Here is a 21,952-nt window from a genome sequence, read left to right on the forward strand (position 1 = left end):
CTGGGGAGGGAAAGGCAGAGGCAACAGCGCTGGGAGCACTAAATATGTAATACAAAAGCACAATGCCAATTACGCTACGAGGCCCAGGCCGGTCTGAAATGGGCTTCCCTCACCTGCATGGCGCCAGAATGGCGAGTGTGGTACACGGCAGGGAAGGTAGGCTCAAGCGCAAAGGTGCAGCCTCCAATCAGGGGAGGAGGGCGGAAGGGAACAGGTTAACAAGGGAATGGATGCTGGGGAGGGGAAGGGAGGAAAGGCAGAAGCAACAGCGCTGGAGCCTAAAAAAGTGTAACACAAAAGCACAATGCCAATTACACTACGAGGCCCAGGAGGGTCTGAAATGGGCTTCCCTCACCTGCACGACGCCAGAATGGCGAGTGTGGGACACGGCAGGGGAGGTAGGCTCAAGCGCAATGGTGCAGCCTCCAATCAGGGAGGAAACAGGTTAACAAGGGAATGGATGCTTGGCGGGAGGGAAAAGGTTAACAAGAGAATGGATGCTGGCGAGGGAAAGGCAGAGGCAACAAAGTTGGGAGCACTAAATATGTAATACAAAAGCACAATGCCAATGACGCTACGAGGCCCAGGCCGGTCTGAAATGGGCTTCCCTCACCTGCACGACGCCAGAATGGCGAGTGTGGTACACGGCAGGGAAGGTAGGCTCAAGCGCAAAGGTGCAGCCTCCAGTCAGGGGAGGAGGGCGGGAGGGAACAGGTTAACAAGGGAATGGATGCTGGGGAGGGGAAGGGAGGAAAGGCAGAAGCAACAGCGCTGGAGCCTAAAAAAGTGTAACACAAAAGCACAATGCCAAATACACTACGAGGCCCAGGAGGGTCTGAAATGGGCTTCCCTCACCTGCATGACGCCAGAATGGCGAGTGTGGGACACGGCAGGGGAGGTAGGCTCAAGCGCAACGGTGCAGCCTCCAATCAGGGGAGGAGGGCGGGAGGGAACAGGTTAACAAGGGAATGGATGCTGGGGAGGGAAAGACAGAGGCAAGAGCGCTGGGGGCACTAAACATGTAATACAAAAGCACAATGCCAATTACACTACGAGGCCCAGGAGGGTCTGAAATGGGCTTCCCTCACCTGCATGACGCCAGAATGGCGAGTGTGGGTCACGGCAGGGAAGGTAGGCTCAGGTGCAATGGTGCAGCCTCCAATCAGGGGAGGAGGGTGGGAGGGAACAGGTTAACAAGGGAATGGATGCTGGGGAGGGGAAGGGAGGAAAGGCAGAAGCAACAGCGCTGGAGCCTAAAAAAGTGTAACACAAAGCACAATGCCAATTACACTACGAGGCCCAGGAGGGTCTGAAATGGGATTCCCTCACCTGCACGACGCCAGAATGGCGAGTGTGGGACACGGCAGGGAAGGTAGGCTCAAGTGCAATGGGCATTACTGAAGATATGAACCTTCAATGCAACTTCATGCCATGTGTATACGTTGAATGTGGAACATGTTCATGTTCATGTTAGCTGTGGCAGCATTTCTGGGGCATTTCTGGGGATGCTGGGTGGAGCTGGGTGGAGCTGCTAGTCGGAGGAGGGCTGGAATTGCTTCTATAAATAGGTGTTGTAGGTCTTTGCAACATTGCACAGTGGTGTGATTCTGTGTGGATCCACAGTGATGCTGGATACACAGGAGCCACTTTCAGCTGTCACTCAAAAAATCCTTTTTTAATCAGTGGGACCATGGGCAGCACCAGGAATGGCTTGGGAGCACTAAAGCCCTCCCACTTTGAGGCAGCGGTCATCACTCTCCTGTGATGCCCAGCCCAGGCTCAGACGGAAAGAAGCTGTCACGTTTCTCACCTTGGAGAGCAGTATAGTTACTTTACTTTTAAACTTCCCTTTAAACATCAAAAGGTAAGTCAATACACTTCTCTCTGAGCTGAGAAAACATTTGTTAACATGACTGCTGCATCAGCAAATGTGCAGAGAACAAAAGCCTGCTGGGGATGAGATCAATAGACACCCTGTGTGGACTCTAAAGGCTTAACTGCTGGGCTCAACTTTAGATGGTCCATGCTCCAATGATTAACTATGCTTTGTTTAATGAAATAGGCATAGACAGGGTAGGGCCTGAGCTGGTCCAGAGGGAAACAGGTACGAAAAATGTCTTTGTTTGTGTGTATGTGTGCGTGGATTGCATGCACGTATGAATTGTATGCGTGCATGCATGTCAGGGAGTGTGCAAACGTGTGTATGCATGTTTGTATGCGATGGGGGTGTCTGTAAGCGCATGCATAGGAATTAATGTAGTGCAAATTGTGTACAATTGTTTGAGTGCATGTGTGAATGAGAATGAAGTGAGCATGAATGACTTAAGCTGGATGGGTGCCTGAAAGTGTATGAATGTGTGTATATCTGTGTGTTTGTATCTGTACAGGTGTATATCTGTATGCGTGTGTATCTCATGTATCTATATGAGTGTATCTCTGTGTGAGTGTTTCTGTGAGGCTGGGGCCAATGCAAGGGGAATTGGAGCATGAACAGCATGAACATTCTTTGCCAAGATCATGGCGTGTTTTACTGCTGTTTTTAGGGAAAGCAAAGCCAACTTGGCTTGTTATTTTGTCAATGAGGCATGGAGTTGGTGGAGGATACTGCAATGAGGCAGGCCTGGGCCTACTGTGGCATGGAATTGAAAAGGTGTAGACCAAAAGCGACTATCCCTCCTCCTCTGGTGATCCACAGATAAACATGTCACGCAGGGCTCTTGCCCTTCCCACGGTCCATTTTTGCAAATATGAGAAGAGTTATTCACTTAAACAACTGTAACATCCATACCCTAAGCAGAGACAGTGAGGATGACCATAGTGAGAGCCAAGGATGACAAAAGCAAGTGATGTCATCTCACTTATGACACAGAAAGCTGCAAAGGACATGAGGCAAATATGTTTTATCACATAGTTACACAGACATTGGGCCAAACTGTGTTTAGACGTGAAGAATGTTACCCACACTCAATAGACACTAGACAAACATATCATAAATAATGTATCAGCAAAATGTAATGCTGAAATATATACAGAATATAGCTCATGACATAGAAATGCTACAGCAAAAGGTATCCATTCCTTCCAAAATACACACCACAGCATGCACTACAAAATGAATTGCAGACAGATTTTGGCAAAATGTCATGTATAAAACAGAATGAAATAGGAGAGAAAATCCCGATCTCAGCAGTGTGTTGCAAGAGCTTTTTGAAAATAAAATTGGCAGTAAGTTGTAAGTTAGAAATAGATAAGGCAAAGTAGCCAATGAGGATGCGACAACAAGCATTATGTCCTTGGCAGTGTTTGCTACAGTCTGCATCATTTCAGAACCACTTCTATACAGCTCTAAGTTGCAACACAAGTTCCATGATTCATTGAAAAAGGGGAAAACAAGTTTTATGCTGATCAGCAGAGTTTGAGGTCATCTGAGAGAGGAAATAATGATTCATTTTAGGAAGCATTTGTGTCTAATAAGAAAGGGCAATGTATTTTACTCATATAAACCTGACCAATCATATTGTAATATTCATATTAGAACAGAGCTGGTGTGTCATATATTATTTTATTACAAATGTATGCTATATATATATAGGGGTGTCCAGTTAAAGGATCGAATACCAAAGGATCGAATGCCAAAGGGTTGATGCAATTTGACCTAAAACCAAAGGGTCGATTTTTTTTTTTTAAATATATATTTTTTTGGGTTTCCGTTTTGTAAAAAAATGTGGTTTTTTAACACAAAAAAGGGGGTTTTTAACATAAACATTTTTTTTTCGACCCTTTGGTTTTAGGTCCTTTTGATTCGACCCTTTTGGCATTCGATCCTATGTTTTCGATCCTTTGACCAATAACCTATATAGGAGGGCCTTGATACTTTACTTGCCAGCTTGATACATCCTGTTGTCATGAGAAATGATCCCGGCTGGCCGTGGGGAATAAATGTTTTTGTGCTCCTATACATCTGGCGATTTCCACGAAGGGACGTTTAAATCTTTTACAGATTAAAACGACAGGAGCCCAGAATCTTCTCTGATTTGCGCCACTGAAGGGCACAGAGAGTTTGCAGACCCAAGATGAGAGGCGAGAGGGAAGGCGCAGTCGGACCCCATCTATCAAAAGTAGCTGCCTGGTGAGGTGTCTTTTCTGTGCCGGGCAGTGCAGCACAGACAGCAGACTAAGAAGGAAGAACTGGCCTAATAAATTATGGGTAAAGTATGCATTGTGCAGGGAACAAAATCTATGGGTAAGGTGATGTATTGCATGAGTGTATATATTGTATGTATTGTGTATTGTACATATAAGTGAGGGTAACATATAAGTGGGGGTAACAGGATTTTGTTTAAGAAGAGATACCTTGGTTGCTATCCTTAATAAGGTAGAAAGACACACATTACACTCCCAAAGGAGTATTTTTAGAGAGGATTCCTGAGGCAAGGCTGACATGAAGAATGCATGTCACACTCCAAAATGGGGTGAACTAAGAGATGTGATACCTTTACTAGAGAAAGTAAAGAAAGACGATCGCAGAAATTGTTGTACACATTTTGTTTGGGGTTATGACTAGGTCAGTGTAAGAAGTTGATTTATTTAACTAGAAACATAGAATGATAGTAATAATTGGCTGTTTAACAGATCCTAAAAATAAGCGATTGGTGCCAATCAACCATAGGAGGACAACAGTTAAGAAAAGAATATAACAATACAAGATTCTTAGATGGTCCATAATAAAACAGCAGGACAGTGAGAATCAATAGAACTCTAACAAAGAAGCAAAGAGAATATTACTGTGTAGGCATTGAAAAATATTTTGTCAAAATGGGCGGCGTTAGATAGTGAAAGTATTATGGAGCAACTTGGAAGTGGTGAAAAAAAAGAAGGGACATTGCGGTGACTAAAGGAGTGAGATTGTGATCATATTAAGGTTGGCAGTTAAGAGAGCGATGTACCATGATATGAGGTTTGGTGGGGTGGTACATGGAAATGAACAGAGGCTGATAGGGTTAATATGAAATATGGAAATATATTTTGAGTATTTGTTATTTTGTGTGTTCGTATTTCTATGTTGTATTAGTGAAGACTAACTCATGTTAAATGTGATGTGTTTTGTGTGCTAAGTCATTATTTGTTGAGATCAAAAGAAACCATTTTTTTGTGTCATGGATATCATTTATTTTTAAACAAATTAATTTTGTTTGTGGCTAGCAAATAACAGAGCTACTTTTTTGACTAGTGAAAGCATCTTCAAACAAACAGTCCAGGCGTAACTTGGTTTATTTGCATGTGCATATTCTAAGATAAAAAGTAAAGAGTTTAAAAGAGACACAAATTGCGAAATCTGCAGCCAGGTCTGCTAGCTTGCAGAGAGCTGTGTGGGAAGGACTTCAAAGGGTTTGTGCACGTGGCAGACAGATAAGAGGCTGCATTCCTTCAATGGAGGAGACTGTAAGGAAGGCATGGTGTCAACAGTAAGACACACACAAGTGACCACAGTTCAAGGGTGTTTATTGAACTTTCACAAGGGTGAGATACATGACCATCTAAACCTAAATCTACAGATGGGAGCAAGCTACGACCATCAAATAATAATAATGCCGTCCTAGTGGAGTCTTGTCAAATTAAAAAGGGCCTATACTAAAATAAAATCTATTGCCATTCCTTACCACTAATTTACAAAATAAGGTGGGGTCATGTTCATGAAAAAGAAAGAGGTGTTCACAAAATGATAAGTCAGGATGTTCAGGCCGTTGATCTCCCTTCTACACGTTTTCAGCATGGGGCAAGGCAGTTCACTCGAGCAAAGCACACACTCTGGCTTCTGCGGCACGAGAATATAGTTCAATTTCACAGTTCAAGACCTTCTGTGTCCAAGCGTCTTTACTTCTTGCAAGTCTCTTGACTCAGAGGGCCTGGTATACAAAAACAACACAAACATGTTATTTTCCTTTTCAAGTACTCAATTTGGGTTTTCACCCTGGATCCCCCTCAGCTGGGCTCAGATCCTTTTCAAAACAAAATGTTCAATGTTGGACCTCCCAATTCTAGGCTCAGATCCCTTTCAAACTAGATTCAGATAATTATTTCTCGGATGACTCACGGTTCACCCCGGATCCCCCTCAGCTGGGCTCAGATCCCTTTATTTCACTCAATCAATCTCCCTCAGCTGGGCCTGGACCAATTGTGATGTACTTTACACTATCAAAGACTTTTGAATGTGCACAGGGTTTAGATTAACCCGTTGCATGACCACTTCAATCTCAATATTCATTTTTCTCACACTCAGCATCAGTTGGATACCTAACAGAGAGTATTTGAATGAGCACCCACGTGGCACCGGACCACTCTGTGTGTGGTATCTTTTCTTTGCTTTCTAAAGCTTAATTATAAAGTTCAACTACTCCTTTTGGTTTCCAATTATATCTGTGTTGCTCTTTGCAGAAGCCTCACACACTGTTCTCTTTGTACAATGTTGCAGCTTGCAACCATGGTTCAAAACACAAGCTGGTTTGGTATCAGTCTCTGCGACTCACTGGCTGTGCTGTCTTTTCTGATGCCCCTTTGTTGTAGGTGCCAAGGACAGTACCATGGCACAATCGCTCCTTCCATCCCTTGGTTATCGACGCAGGAGAGCCCCGGGTACCTTCGACACACTATGCAGGTTTGATCAGCCTTAGTTCCTAGTCTTCAGTTTCTTATTTTTCAACACTCACAAAAGTAGCAGTCCTTAGTTCCTAGTCTTCAGTTTCTTACTTTTCAACGCTTACAAAAGTAACAGTCTTGAGAGGTCATAGGTATTTCCCTCCTTGCGACTCTCTCTGGTCTTGCCGTCTTTCTCCTTGTATTAAACTGCCATCTTGGAACTTCTGTTTCCTTATGTGGTTTGTTCGCTCAGATTATGCTTTCGCGCTCTGCCTTTATATGTGTGGGGAAGTGTGATGAAAGTCAGGTGTTTGTAATAATCCGTAATTACCTGACCTTGCCTGTCCATGCTGTTGGGACATGTAAGGTATATGGTTCTGGTGTTAGTCTGTTGTCGCTCACTGTGAACTGTCCGTGAGAAAGTGTTTGTGTCGGAAAAGGGAGGGGGTTGAATTCCTAGGTATCCTACCTGGTAGGATGGGGAAAAGATATTATTGGGAAGGGGATACCACATCTCACCCTGCGGTGTCCCACTTCCACTCCCCAAGGACTCCTCATCTAGGTCATCCTCCCGCACTGGTCCAACCCCAGGAACTGGATCCAAAAGCGATGGCCGTATCCTGGCCACCTGGATGACAGATCCCCGGGGACTAGCAGGTGAGACAACTTCAGGTTTCTCACAAGACAAACAGGGGCTGAACTAGATATCTCAGTTAGTACAAGCAGTGGGTATTCAGCTCCCCACATTGACGGAGTAACATGCATTCATGAAGTTTAACAACATTTAAATAAAAAGATAGGAGGCATGGATTTGTAGAAACATATTATGCTAAAGAGCTCCCAGGAAGGAGGAGATGGGTAATGCATGTGCAATTTAATTTAAGTTTAGTATTTGAGTTTAAGTTAAAGCCAGTCCCTCTAGGAGCAATTGTGTTAGAGATGCCAGTGGGGCTGGGGTAGTTCTAGTTGATTGGGAAGCTGGATTGGGATTGAGTAACGTTGAAATGTAATGTGAAGGAAATGCATTTTGCTTTAGATGGTAGTTATTGGTTATTAACTTAGACGAGAAAGTAAGGTGACAAGTTTGAAAAGGTGGTTTTAGAAAAAATATATAATGACAGCGACACAGAGGGGGGTTGGAAAAAGCCGGTATTGTTTGGCCTTTAATGCGAAAAAAGGGCTATGACATAGGTTTATTAAAAAGGATGAATCCCTTTTTAGTGGTATGATCTGAGGCGCATAAAAGTGCGCATGTGAGAAATGGATTGGGAAAACATGAGATTTGGATTGGAATATATAAGAATGAGTAGCGCTACTGATAATATATATGTGTTCATGTAGATCAGTGTAGATTGTTGAACAAAGATAGGTTTTTAAGGTTTAGAATAGTTTGTAGGATGAAGAAAAATGTTCTAGACAATAGCAAAGTGTTTTTGGACTGACATTGTCAGTGGAGCGAGTATTAGAATGGTTTTGATGGCATATTCTGAAAACATGTATTATTAATACAGGGCTTTAAATGAGTAGGGGCTCCGTACCACATCATTCAAATAGTGCCACAGAGCCAGAACTTTCAATGAACAGGGGCTCAGTACCACATCATTCAAATGGTGCCCCAGAGCCAGGACTCAGTGAACTGGCTTCAATTTTTAGAGTTTTTTATGAGATATATGAGTAATAATGGTGTTTTGTAGGGGATGGCACATTTTAGGTTGAGGTAACACCAGTTAAAGGAATATGAGACTGTATGTTTTTTTTAAAAGAAGAAGGGGATTTGATTTGTGTTATATGTTATATTTAGGGCACCTTTGATTGAAGTATGGAATTGTGTGGTATATGGACCCCTGTTTTTTGATTTGGTGGGAGTCTATATTTCTGAATATTTTTGTTTTGGTTAAAATGTATGTATGATTAACAAATTTTGAACACATTTTCTCATACTAGAATGTGTCCCCATTCACTGTACATATATAGAATTGATTGGTCCCATTAGATCATTTTTAAAATTACACAGGCATCCTCCCTTTTTAAAGGTTTTATTAGCTATTTTGTATTTTAGGGCTATGCCAGACGCTTTTCAGGCCCTGACCACAGACATTATATCAGCACACACTAGAGCCCCCACCCCCAAATTGTTTATCCCATTTAAACATTGTAGGTACCCTTATTAGCAAGAAATGGGGCACTTTCAAAGACACACTATAAGTATGCACAGGGCAGTCACATAGATACAGGAGAAAGGCATGTTGATCAATGGAAGGAAACTATTTTTAAATAGTAGGTATATTGTTGGATAGTAACTGGAAAAAAGGGAAGGTGCCCTGCTCAATGGTTTTCCAACATACAATGAATGAGCTCAGGGAGGTGCCTCAACCCCTTGTCTTACGTAGCACAGAAATGACCACAACAACTGGAGGAGCTCTTGGATGGACCACTACATTATCAGAAACGAGAGGAGATGCATATAACTCATTTTTCTAAAATAATTGTAACAATAGAAGGCAAGGAGGCAAGTGGAAGAGGGAAATGAGAAAGAAACAGAGGAAGGGAAGAGAGAGAGAGGAATACCGTGGTGAGAAAGAAACAGGCATGCAAGACAAAGAGAAAGAAATGGAGGAAGAGAGTAAGGTTGAAGCAAAGACTGTAGTAAAGGGACATGAGTGTGGCAGGTAGACAGAGAGTGAGGACATAGGTCAGAGAGGTAACTGAAGACAGGAAGAGGGGGGACAGCATATCCCCCACTGCATAGCACAAAACAATTGGAATACTATACCCAAGGTCACACATGGTGCCAGACTTGCACCATGACCAAAAGCACTATACAACAGGGAAGGATAATGCAACATCAAGTGGCACGAGTTTAAGCATTACTTGCCCCTACAAAAGCACAGCAGGAACTAACACAATCCTAAGCACTCTTGCAGCAACACAAAGTAGCATAATGGACTGCAAGCACCCATACCCAAAATATGGGGAGTGATAGTAATGGGAGGGAGCACTTTCAACAACACAAGACCTAACTTACACACACCATAGGATAGGGGTGCATTATCTTTTTATACCATTATTGTATTTTTGCAAGATGTCAGTAGACATATTTTGGAGAAATGTGAGTAACTAAGAAAGGGGTAATATGCACCACTCCAGGGATTCATAATGTAAATACACAAGAATTTATATTAGCATTTTAAAGCCAGGGTGGGTTATTAGATTATTAGCATAGCTTTTAAGAATAAAGATCAGATTGTTAAAATGGCCCACAGAGTTTTTCTTCCGATAAGCTGGTCAGATAGCACAGCGAGTAGAGTGCTCGCTTTGATATCCGTGCAGAGCCTGCTGACGCAGGTTTTGAATCCCGGCAGGGCCAAACTCAGCCTTTCATCCTTCTGAGGTCGATAAATGAGCACCACACACCGTGAACCAGTAGTATCTATGATGATTGGTTTATTAGAAGGAGTGAAGAGAAGGAAAGTTGGGTATGTGGAAAGAGGGGGCATCATGCACAAGATATGGAAAAACATACGGATATCACATTATGGTTTTGTCATGTTATGGTCACAGAGAGGGGCAGCAAAACACACACCAAACTTATATATCCCCCCACAATAGTAGACATTATCTCACAATTCAAGCATAGTACCAATTTAAGCAACAGTAACACCATTTCCTGCTAGAAGAAACATAGAGCGCATGTCATATTTGTAGTATATTGGGAGCAGTTTGAAAATTATAGGCGGGGGATTACAAGAAATGAAATGACATACAGTAACATGCAACTGTCAAGGACAGGAATGAGGGGCTGTGAAGAAAAATACAATGGGGGAACTCCTGCAGTATGCAGAATGGCGTATGAGTAAGTAACAAGAACATGATTTTATATATATATGTGTGTTTTTTATAAAAACGAACTTCCTGTGGGTGATGAGTGACTGTGAACAAGCCACTGGGTAGTGGTGAAACACGTCAGGCTGCCGTCTGGCAAGAAAACTCTGACTGGGAGAATTTAACAATTTTTTTAATTGCTGCAAATGAAAAATAAAGGTTGTCTTATAATATACAACCAGCGTTGCAGTGTTTGCTGTGGTCTACCCGTGATTACTACTTGCCATTGGGAACACCTTTGTGTGTGGAGCGCTGCTCACCTGAACAGTGTCTTTTGATGCTGTTCTCATTTGAAATATAAATATATATATGAAATGAAGCTTTTCAAAGGAAAGGCAACCAGTGGAATGCACTCCAGAGAGCAGCTGCAACAGGAGAAAAATATCCTTGCGGCGATTAAGTGGAAAAGACACCTCGGTATTTCCTGGCAGAACATTTTCTTTATTAATATAAATGCATCAGGAAAGGGAACCAAAAAAGAATGACGCGTTTTGCGGTATGCAAACCGCTTGATCACGTAGGTTTACAAACAACACAGATGATGGTCTGCAATTTAACCCCTAACAACTCTCTGATTGCGCATAGAGAGTGTCTCCCTGATAGAAGCCGCTGGTTCAGCATGTTTTGTCAGGCAGTCATCTTGGAACAATTAGATGGTATACATTTCTCATAGTAAAATGCAGACAACTTCCTCTAACATATACGACATGGATGACAGTACTACCATGATTTTTAATAAAGTAGCTACACAAAAAAACCATTTGTTTCTCAAATTCCGTTTTTTTGTGTGTCCATTATACGTTAACATTGCATGAAAGGAGAAAGTAATCAGATACTGCTCCTGGCTGCCTAGTGACAATCAGAGGCAGTGGTAGCCTTTGCAGAGTGCAGATCGGCTCGGATGCCTTTGACCTGCTCAAGCCTGGATGTACTTGCTATATGTATGATACCGGATTGTTAAATGCTGTGATTGTGTATATCATGCAGCAGGCTAGGGTAAAGCTTAAACGGAAAGCATGTATGAAATAATACCTATTTTTTGGGGCTTGTGAAAAAATGCAAAAGGTAAAGATTTTAGATATATGTGCAAATAGCATTTTAGCAGCAAAAATATGTATTTACATAGCAGCAATTGAATAAAGTGCATAGTGCTCTCCGTCCATGCATGTACCTCTCCTATGAATATAGGGCTCTGTAGTCATTAGTTTAGTATATGGATTTTAGTATCCTATTTGTATAAAATAAAGAATGTCTCTATTAATTTATATTTCTCACAGAGTCTGAGGTAGATGCATGGGCTACTTTGAAAAATTAGTGCGGAAAAAGTTTCCTTTTTATAAAGTGCAAAGTGCGTACAAACATTGCTTAATTGTAAAGTGCTAAGTGCATAAAGCATCCAAATTCATAAAATGACCTATAAGTCATATTAATAAGAAGTTAGCCCATATACATGCATCCTAATGTTTAAAAGAAGGAAAGTATTACCAATGCGGTATAAAAACCCTAGGTATTCAGTCCATATAGAATTGTCACAGATTTAACGATTTAACACAGTGAAGCAGGTAAAATCCAGTCCAAAAGTCTCTGTGTTGTAAGAGCCACTTAAAATAAGTACCAAAACCCATACAGCTACAAGTTAAAAAACAATGGTTTAAAAACACACCAAAACTGTGAGAACAGAACCCCAGACCGTTATTGTATAAATATAAGTATAATAACACCATTATCATCAAAAATTTGAGGAGTATGAAAGTGATAAATATGTAATAATCAGAGACACATTGTACATTTCATTGCTCAGGGCATGGCACGTGCTGTTTATGTAACCTAGTCTGTACTTGGAAAGAAAAAGGTAAGCCTGTGAGACATATGAGACCTGGTCGGAGCAAATCTGAGACAATGGGCCTCATTCCGAGTATGGCGGTAAGGGATAGCGGCCACCGGTAACGAGACCGGTGGCGGTAATCCCTTACCGCCATACTCCGAGTTCCCTCTGCGCCCTCGCCCTTAACGCCTGCTTTGAGCAGGTGTTAAAGTCGAGGGCGCAAAGGGGCCTCCAAGCCAATAACGGTGACCGTAATGAACGGTCACCGTTATTTGCATCTTCCCCATTCCCATTGGGCCCTATGGGGGCTCATTTGGGAAAGGGAAAGAGCCTTGGTGAATGGGGAATTACCGCCCCGCCAACCTTGGAATGGGGCGGTGATTCCGCCATCCACCAAGGCGCTGCCGGTCCGGGTACGGCGTCAACCAAGGCGTTAATAGCGCCATTGGTTAGCGTCGTACTCGGAATGAGGCCCAATATCTGCTAAAACCTCATGTGCCCAGGAAGGTATATAGTTCGTCATCGAGGTTGTGACCCCTGGGCTTTTTTGTCTCTAGGTCTAAAATACATCTGGTTTCCAACTGTCATAATGTTAATTCACGATTGCCTCCTCTAAGTGGTTTGGTGATGGTATGTATACCAAAGAAGGTAAAACCCTCTAATTTGCCTCCATGTTGATTCTTAAAATGAAGGGCCATAGGGTCGGCATTCTTGATTGCCCTAATGTGCTGTAGCACCCTTAATTTAAGTTTTCCTTTGGTGCTACCGACATACCACTTGTTGCATGGGCAGTTTAACACATATACCACATATTCAGTTTCACAAGTAATTCTAGACACAATCTTAATGTTCTCTCCTAAAATGGGATGTAAATAACAATTGATGTTAACAGCATAGGTACATGCTTTACATTAAGAACATTTTTGGAAGCCCGGTCTTTTGATGTCCATCCAACTGGCTCCCGATTGGTCAACTAGAGGACTCATGAAGTTGGGTACAAGGGTATCTTTAAATGAAGACGATCTACGGAATGTGATGTTAGCTTTGGGTGCCAGTAACTCGCCAAGATGTTCGTCTAATTTTAAAACAGGCCAATGTTTTTGTATCACTTGGCGAATATTTTGGGCACCATTACCAAAAGTCAGAATCAAATGTCTATCTGCATTATCCGTGATCTACGTTTGGACAGCATTGGAAACCAATAGTAGGGAACGATCCATGTCCCTAGCTCTTAAAAATGCTCTTTCCAGTACTTTGATTGGATAGCCTCGATTTTTGAATCTCTGAGCCATCAGGGCACATTCGCTGTCAAAGGTGTTAATATTAGAACAGTTTCTACATATGCGTATAAATTCCCCATACGGAATACTCCATTTTAAGGCTGTGGGATGGCTGCTCTTTGCATGCAATGAAATGTTTGAGCTGGTTGGCTTTCTATATAAGCTACTAATGAGTTCGCCATTGGCCACTGAAACTGCCATATCCAAGAACACAATGTCCGTCTTGCTGTGACTTTCTGTGAATTGAAGGTTGAGCTCGTTAGTATTCAATACCCTTACAAAGTCTAGCCATTCCTGATCACTGCCATCCCAGATCACAAACAGATCATCGATGTAACGTAGCCACAGTACTATTTTGTCTGTGTCTTGGATGTTACTCGGATGCCAGACAACAAACTTCTCCCACCAGCCCATTGTCAAATTTGCATACGAGGGAGCAAACGTAGTGCCCAGGGCGGTGCCTTGAAGCTGGATAAAGAACTCCTTATCAAACAGAAAACAGTTGTTGGTTAAGCAGAATCTAATCATCTCTATTATCATGAGGCCATGTTGCATATAGTTCATGGATCTGGTGTGCAAAAAATACTCGCATGCTTTAAGACCATCAGAGTGTCGGATTGATGTGTAGAGGGAGACCACATCTAGTGTTGTCAGCAAGTAAGACGTTTCCCATGGGATACCTTCATTCTACTCAAAAAGTCTTTCGTATCCCTTAAATAAGAGGGCAGAGTAGTAACGAAAGTAATCAATGTTTCATCCACAAACCGTTAAAGGTTTTCCAACAATGCCCCACATAGTGTAACGATTGGTCTGCCTGGGGGTCTGTTCAAGCTCTTGTGAACTTTAGGCAGAAAATAAATTGTTGGAATGGTGGGAAATTTGGGTTGTAGGAATGTACAAATGTCTTCGTCTAACAGGTCTCTCTCCTTCCAAGTCTGTAAAAGATTGGACAGTAACACACTCATGACTTGGGAAGGATCATCTTGTAATTTAGCGTAGCAATTCTTATCCGTTAGTTGTCTGTGGGCCTCCTTAATATAGTCATTCCGATTGATCATTACTATATTAGTCCCCTTATCTGATGGTTTAATTATGTACTCCGTCATTGCACCAAGCTGTTTCAATGTGTGTTGTTGTACTGGGATTAAGTTTGTTCTCACAGGCGGCCGTTTCTTCCGGATCTTTTTAAGATCATTAATTACCAGGTCCTGGAAAGCCTCAACATGGCCTCCCGGATTGAACATAGGGTTAAATTTAGATTTCATTTTTAATGCTGTTTTGCCTGGCCAACTGGTATCAGCATTCGTTAGTTCAAGTTCTTGGTCTGTATTGTTCATATGGTTTGCATTTTCAAATTCTGCGACTCACTGGCTGTGCTGTCTTTTCTGATGCCCCTTTGTTGTAGGTGCCAAGGACAGTACCATGGCACAATCGCTCCTTCCATCCCTTGGTTATCGACGCAGGAGAGCCCCGGGTACCTTCGACACACTATGCAGGTTTGATCAGCCTTAGTTCCTAGTCTTCAGTTTCTTATTTTTCAACACTCACAAAAGTAACAGTCCTTAGTTCCTAGTCTTCAGTTTCTTACTTTTCAACGCTTACAAAAGTAACAGTCTTGAGAGGTCATAGGTATTTCCCTCCTTGCGACTCTCTCTGGTCTTGCCGTCTTTCTCCTTGTATTAAACTGCCATCTTGGAACTTCTGTTTCCTTATGTGGTTTGTTCGCTCAGATTATGCTTTCGCGCTCTGCCTTTATATGTGTGGGGAAGTGTGATGAAAGTCAGGTGTTTGTAATAATCCGTAATTACCTGACCTTGCCTGTCCATGCTGTTGGGACATGTAAGGTATATGGTTCTGGTGTTAGTCTGTTGTCGCTCACTGTGAACTGTCCGTGAGAAAGTGTTTGTGTCGGAAAAGGGAGGGGGTTGAATTCCTAGGTATCCTACCTGGTAGGATGGGGAAAAGATATTATTGGGAAGGGGATACCACATCTCACCCTGCGGTGTCCCACTTCCACTCCCCAAGGACTCCTCATCTAGGTCATCCTCCCGCACTGGTCCAACCCCAGGAACTGGATCCAAAAGCGATGGCCGTATCCTGGCCACCTGGATGACAGATCCCCGGGGACTAGCAGGTGAGACAACTTCAGGTTTCTCACAAGACAAACAGGGGCTGAACTAGATATCTCAGTTAGTACAAGCAGTGGGTATTCAGCTCCCCACATTGACGGAGTAACATGCATTCATGAAGTTTAACAACATTTAAATAAAAAGATAGGAGGCATGGATTTGTAGAAACATATTATGCTAAAGAGCTCCCAGGAAGGAGGAGATGGGTAATGCATGTGCAATTTAATTTAAGTTTAGTATTTGAGTTTAAGTTAAAGCCAGTCCCTCTAGGAGCAATTGTGTTAGAGATGCCAGTGGGGCTGGGGTAGTTCTAGTTGATTGGGAAGCTGGATTGGGATTGAGTAACGTTGAAATGTAATGTGAAGGAAATGCATTTTGCTTTAGATGGTAGTTATTGGTTATTAACTTAGACGAGAAAGTAAGGTGACAAGTTTGAAAAGGTGGTTTTAGAAAAAATATATAATGACAGCGACACAGAGGGGGGTTGGAAAAAGCCGGTATTGTTTGGCCTTTAATGCGAAAAAAGGGCTATGACATAGGTTTATTAAAAAGGATGAATCCCTTTTTAGTGGTATGATCTGAGGCGCATAAAAGTGCGCATGTGAGAAATGGATTGGGAAAACATGAGATTTGGATTGGAATATATAAGAATGAGTAGCGCTACTGATAATATATATGTGTTCATGTAGATCAGTGTAGATTGTTGAACAAAGATAGGTTTTTAAGGTTTAGAATAGTTTGTAGGATGAAGAAAAATGTTCTAGACAATAGCAAAGTGTTTTTGGACTGACATTGTCAGTGGAGCGAGTATTAGAATGGTTTTGATGGCATATTCTGAAAACATGTATTATTAATACAGGGCTTTAAATGAGTAGGGGCTCCGTACCACATCATTCAAATAGTGCCACAGAGCCAGAACTTTCAATGAACAGGGGCTCAGTACCACATCATTCAAATGGTGCCCCAGAGCCAGGACTCAGTGAACTGGCTTCAATTTTTAGAGTTTTTTATGAGATATATGAGTAATAATGGTGTTTTGTAGGGGATGGCACATTTTAGGTTGAGGTAACAACACCAGTTAAAGGAATATGAGACTGTATGTTTTTTTTAAAAGAAGAAGGGGATTTGATTTGTGTTATATGTTATATTTAGGGCACCTTTGATTGAAGTATGGAATTGTGTGGTATATGGACCCCTGTTTTTTGATTTGGTGGGAGTCTATATTTCTGAATATTTTTGTTTTGGTTAAAATGTATGTATGATTAACAAATTTTGAACACATTTTCTCATACTAGAATGTGTCCCCATTCACTGTACATATATAGAATTGATTGGTCCCATTAGATCATTTTTAAAATTACACAGGCATCCTCCCTTTTTAAAGGTTTTATTAGCTATTTTGTATTTTAGGGCTATGCCAGACGCTTTTCAGGCCCTGACCACAGACATTATATCAGCACACACTAGAGCCCCCACCCCCAAATTGTTTATCCCATTTAAACATTGTAGGTACCCTTATTAGCAAGAAATGGGGCACTTTCAAAGACACACTATAAGTATGCACAGGGCAGTCACATAGATACAGGAGAAAGGCATGTTGATCAATGGAAGGAAACTATTTTTAAATAGTAGGTATATTGTTGGATAGTAACTGGAAAAAAGGGAAGGTGCCCTGCTCAATGGTTTTCCAAGATACAATGAATGAGCTCAGGGAGGTGCCTCAACCCCTTGTCTTACGTAGCACAGAAATGACCACAACAACTGGAGGAGCTCTTGGATGGACCACTACATTATCAGAAACGAGAGGAGATGCATATAACTCATTTTTCTAAAATAATTGTAACAATAGAAGGCAAGGAGGCAAGTGGAAGAGGGAAATGAGAAAGAAACAGAGGAAGGGAAGAGAGAGAGAGGAATACCGTGGTGAGAAAGAAACAGGCATGCAAGACAAAGAGAAAGAAATGGAGGAAGAGAGTAAGGTTGAAGCAAAGACTGTAGTAAAGGGACATGAGTGTGGCAGGTAGACAGAGAGTGAGGACATAGGTCAGAGAGGTAACTGAAGACAGGAAGAGGGGGGACAGCATATCCCCCACTGCATAGCACAAAACAATTGGAATACTATACCCAAGGTCACACATGGTGCCAGACTTGCACCATGAACAAAAGCACTATACAACAGGGAAGGATAATGCAACATCAAGTGGCACGAGTTTAAGCATTACTTGCCCCTACAAAAGCACAGCAGGAACTAACACAATCCTAAGCACTCTTGCAGCAACACAAAGTAGCATAATGGACTGCAAGCACCCATACCCAAAATATGGGGAGTGATAGTAATGGGAGGGAGCACTTTCAACAACACAAGACCTAACTTACACACACCATAGGATAGGGGTGCATTATCTTTTTATACCATTATTGTATTTTTGCAAGATGTCAGTAGACATATTTTGGAGAAATGTGAGTAACTAAGAAAGGGGTAATATGCACCACTCCAGGGATTCATAATGTAAATACACAAGAATGTATATTAGCATTTTAAAGCCAGGGTGGGTTATTAGATTATTAGCATAGCTTTTAAGAATAAAGATCAGATTGTTAAAATGGCCCACAGAGTTTTTCTTCCGATAAGCTGGTCAGATAGCACAGCGAGTAGAGTGCTCGCTTTGATATCCGTGCAGAGCCTGCTGACGCAGGTTTTGAATCCCGGCAGGGCCAAACTCAGCCTTTCATCCTTCTGAGGTCGATAAATGAGCACCACACACCGTGAACCAGTAGTATCTATGATGATTGGTTTATTAGAAGGAGTGAAGAGAAGGAAAGTTGGGTATGTGGAAAGAGGGGGCATCATGCACAAGATATGGAAAAACATACGGATATCACATTATGGTTTTGTCATGTTATGGTCACAGAGAGGGGCAGCAAAACACACACCAAACTTATATATCCCCCCACAATAGTAGACATTATCTCACAATTCAAGCATAGTACCAATTTAAGCAACAGTAACACCATTTCCTGCTAGAAGAAACATAGAGCGCATGTCATATTTGTAGTATATTGGGAGCAGTTTGAAAATTATAGGCGGGGGATTACAAGAAATGAAATGACATACAGTAACATGCAACTGTCAAGGACAGGAATGAGGGGCTGTGAAGAAAAATACAATGGGGGAACTCCTGCAGTATGCAGAATGGCGTATGAGTAAGTAACAAGAACATGATTTTATATATATATATGTGTGTTTTTTATAAAAACGAACTTCCTGTGGGTGATGAGTGACTGTGAACAAGCCACTGGGTAGTGGTGAAACACGTCAGGCTGCCGTCTGGCAAGAAAACTCTGACTGGGAGAATTTAAAAAATTTTTTAATTGCTGCAAATGAAAAATAAAGGTTGTCTTATAATATACAACCAACGTTGCAGTGTTTGCTGTGGTCTACCCGTGATTACTACTTGCCATTGGGAACACCTTTGTGTGTGGAGCGCTGCTCACCTGAACAGTGTCTTTTGATGCTGTTCTCATTTGAAATATAAATATATATATGAAATGAAGCTTTTCAAAGGAAAGGCAACCAGTGGAATGCACTCCAGAGAGCAGCTGCAACAGGAGAAAAATATCCTTGCGGCGATTAAGTGGAAAAGACACCTCGGTATTTCCTGGCAGAACATTTTCTTTATTAATATAAATGCATCAGGAAAGGGAACCAAAAAAGAATGACGCGTTTTGCGGTATGCAAACCGCTTGATCACGTAGGTTTACAAACAACACAGATGATGGTCTGCAATTTAACCCCTAACAACTCTCTGATTGCGCATAGAGAGTGTCTCCCTGATAGAAGCCGCTGGTTCAGCATGTTTTGTCAGGCAGTCATCTTGGAACAATTAGATGGTATACATTTCTCATAGTAAAATGCAGACAACTTCCTCTAACATATACGACATGGATGACAGTACTACCATGATTTTTAATAAAGTAGCTACACAAAAAAACCATTTGTTTCTCAAATTCCGTTTTTTTGTGTGTCCATTATACGTTAACATTGCATGAAAGGAGAAAGTAATCAGATACTGCTCCTGGCTGCCTAGTGACAATCAGAGGCAGTGGTAGCCTTTGCAGAGTGCAGATCGGCTCGGATGCCTTTGACCTGCTCAAGCCTGGATGTACTTGCTATATGTATGATACCGGATTGTTAAATGCTGTGATTGTGTATATTATGCAGCAGGCTAGGGTAAAGCTTAAACGGAAAGCATGTATGAAATAATACCTATTTTTTGGGGCTTGTGAAAAAATGCAAAAGGTAAAGATTTTAGATATATGTGCAAATAGCATTTTAGCAGCAAAAATATGTATTTACATAGCAGCAATTGAATAAAGTGCATAGTGCTCTCCGTCCATGCATGTACCTCTCCTATGAATATAGGGCTCTGTAGTCATTAGTTTAGTATATGGATTTTAGTATCCTATTTGTATAAAATAAAGAATGTCTCTATTAATTTATATTTCTCACAGAGTCTGAGGTAGATGCATGGGCTACTTTGAAAAATTAGTGCGGAAAAAGTTTCCTTTTTATAAAGTGCAAAGTGCGTACAAACATTGCTTAATTGTAAAGTGCTAAGTGCATAAAGCATCCAAATTCATAAAATGACCTATAAGTCATATTAATAAGAAGTTAGCCCATATACATGCATCCTAATGTTTAAAAGAAGGAAAGTATTACCAATGCGGTATAAAAACCCTAGGTATTCAGTCCATATAGAATTGTCACAGATTTAACGATTTAACACAGTGAAGCAGGTAAAATCCAGTCCAAAAGTCTCTGTGTTGTAAGAGCCACTTAAAATAAGTACCAAAACCCATACAGCTACAAGTTAAAAAACAATGGTTTAAAAACACACCAAAACTGTGAGAACAGAACCCCAGACCGTTATTGTATAAATATAAGTATAATAACACCATTATCATCAAAAATTTGAGGAGTATGAAAGTGATAAATATGTAATAATCAGAGACACATTGTACATTTCATTGCTCAGGGCATGGCACGTGCTGTTTATGTAACCTAGTCTGTACTTGGAAAGAAAAAGGTAAGCCTGTGAGACATATGAGACCTGGTCGGAGCAAATCTGAGACAATGGGCCTCATTCCGAGTATGGCGGTAAGGGATAGCGGCCACCGGTAACGAGACCGGTGGCGGTAATCCCTTACCGCCATACTCCGAGTTCCCTCTGCGCCCTCGCCCTTAACGCCTGCTTTGAGCAGGTGTTAAAGTCGAGGGCGCAAAGGGGCCTCCAAGCCAATAACGGTGACCGTAATGAACGGTCACCGTTATTTGCATCTTCCCCATTCCCATTGGGCCCTATGGGGGCTCATTTGGGAAAGGGAAAGAGCCTTGGTGAATGGGGAATTACCGCCCCGCCAACCTTGGAATGGGGCGGTGATTCCGCCATCCACCAAGGCGCTGCCGGTCCGGGTACGGCGTCAACCAAGGCGTTAATAGCGCCATTGGTTAGCGTCGTACTCGGAATGAGGCCCAATATCTGCTAAAACCTCATGTGCCCAGGAAGGTATATAGTTCGTCATCGAGGTTGTGACCCCTGGGCTTTTTTGTCTCTAGGTCTAAAATACATCTGGTTTCCAACTGTCATAATGTTAATTCACGATTGCCTCCTCTAAGTGGTTTGGTGATGGTATGTATACCAAAGAAGGTAAAACCCTCTAATTTGCCTCCATGTTGATTCTTAAAATGAAGGGCCATAGGGTCGGCATTCTTGATTGCCCTAATGTGCTGTAGCACCCTTAATTTAAGTTTTCCTTTGGTGCTACCGACATACCACTTGTTGCATGGGCAGTTTAACACATATACCACATATTCAGTTTCACAAGTAATTCTAGACACAATCTTAATGTTCTCTCCTAAAATGGGATGTAAATAACAATTGATGTTAACAGCATAGGTACATGCTTTACATTAAGAACATTTTTGGAAGCCCGGTCTTTTGATGTCCATCCAACTGGCTCCCGATTGGTCAACTAGAGGACTCATGAAGTTGGGTACAAGGGTATCTTTAAATGAAGACGATCTACGGAATGTGATGTTAGCTTTGGGTGCCAGTAACTCGCCAAGATGTTCGTCTAATTTTAAAACAGGCCAATGTTTTTGTATCACTTGGCGAATATTTTGGGCACCATTACCAAAA

Source organism: Ambystoma mexicanum, chromosome 2p, assembly GCF_040938575.1.
Source record: "Ambystoma mexicanum isolate Mex_15411 chromosome 2p, UKY_AmexF1_1, whole genome shotgun sequence".
Lineage (NCBI taxonomy): Eukaryota > Metazoa > Chordata > Amphibia > Caudata > Ambystomatidae > Ambystoma > Ambystoma mexicanum.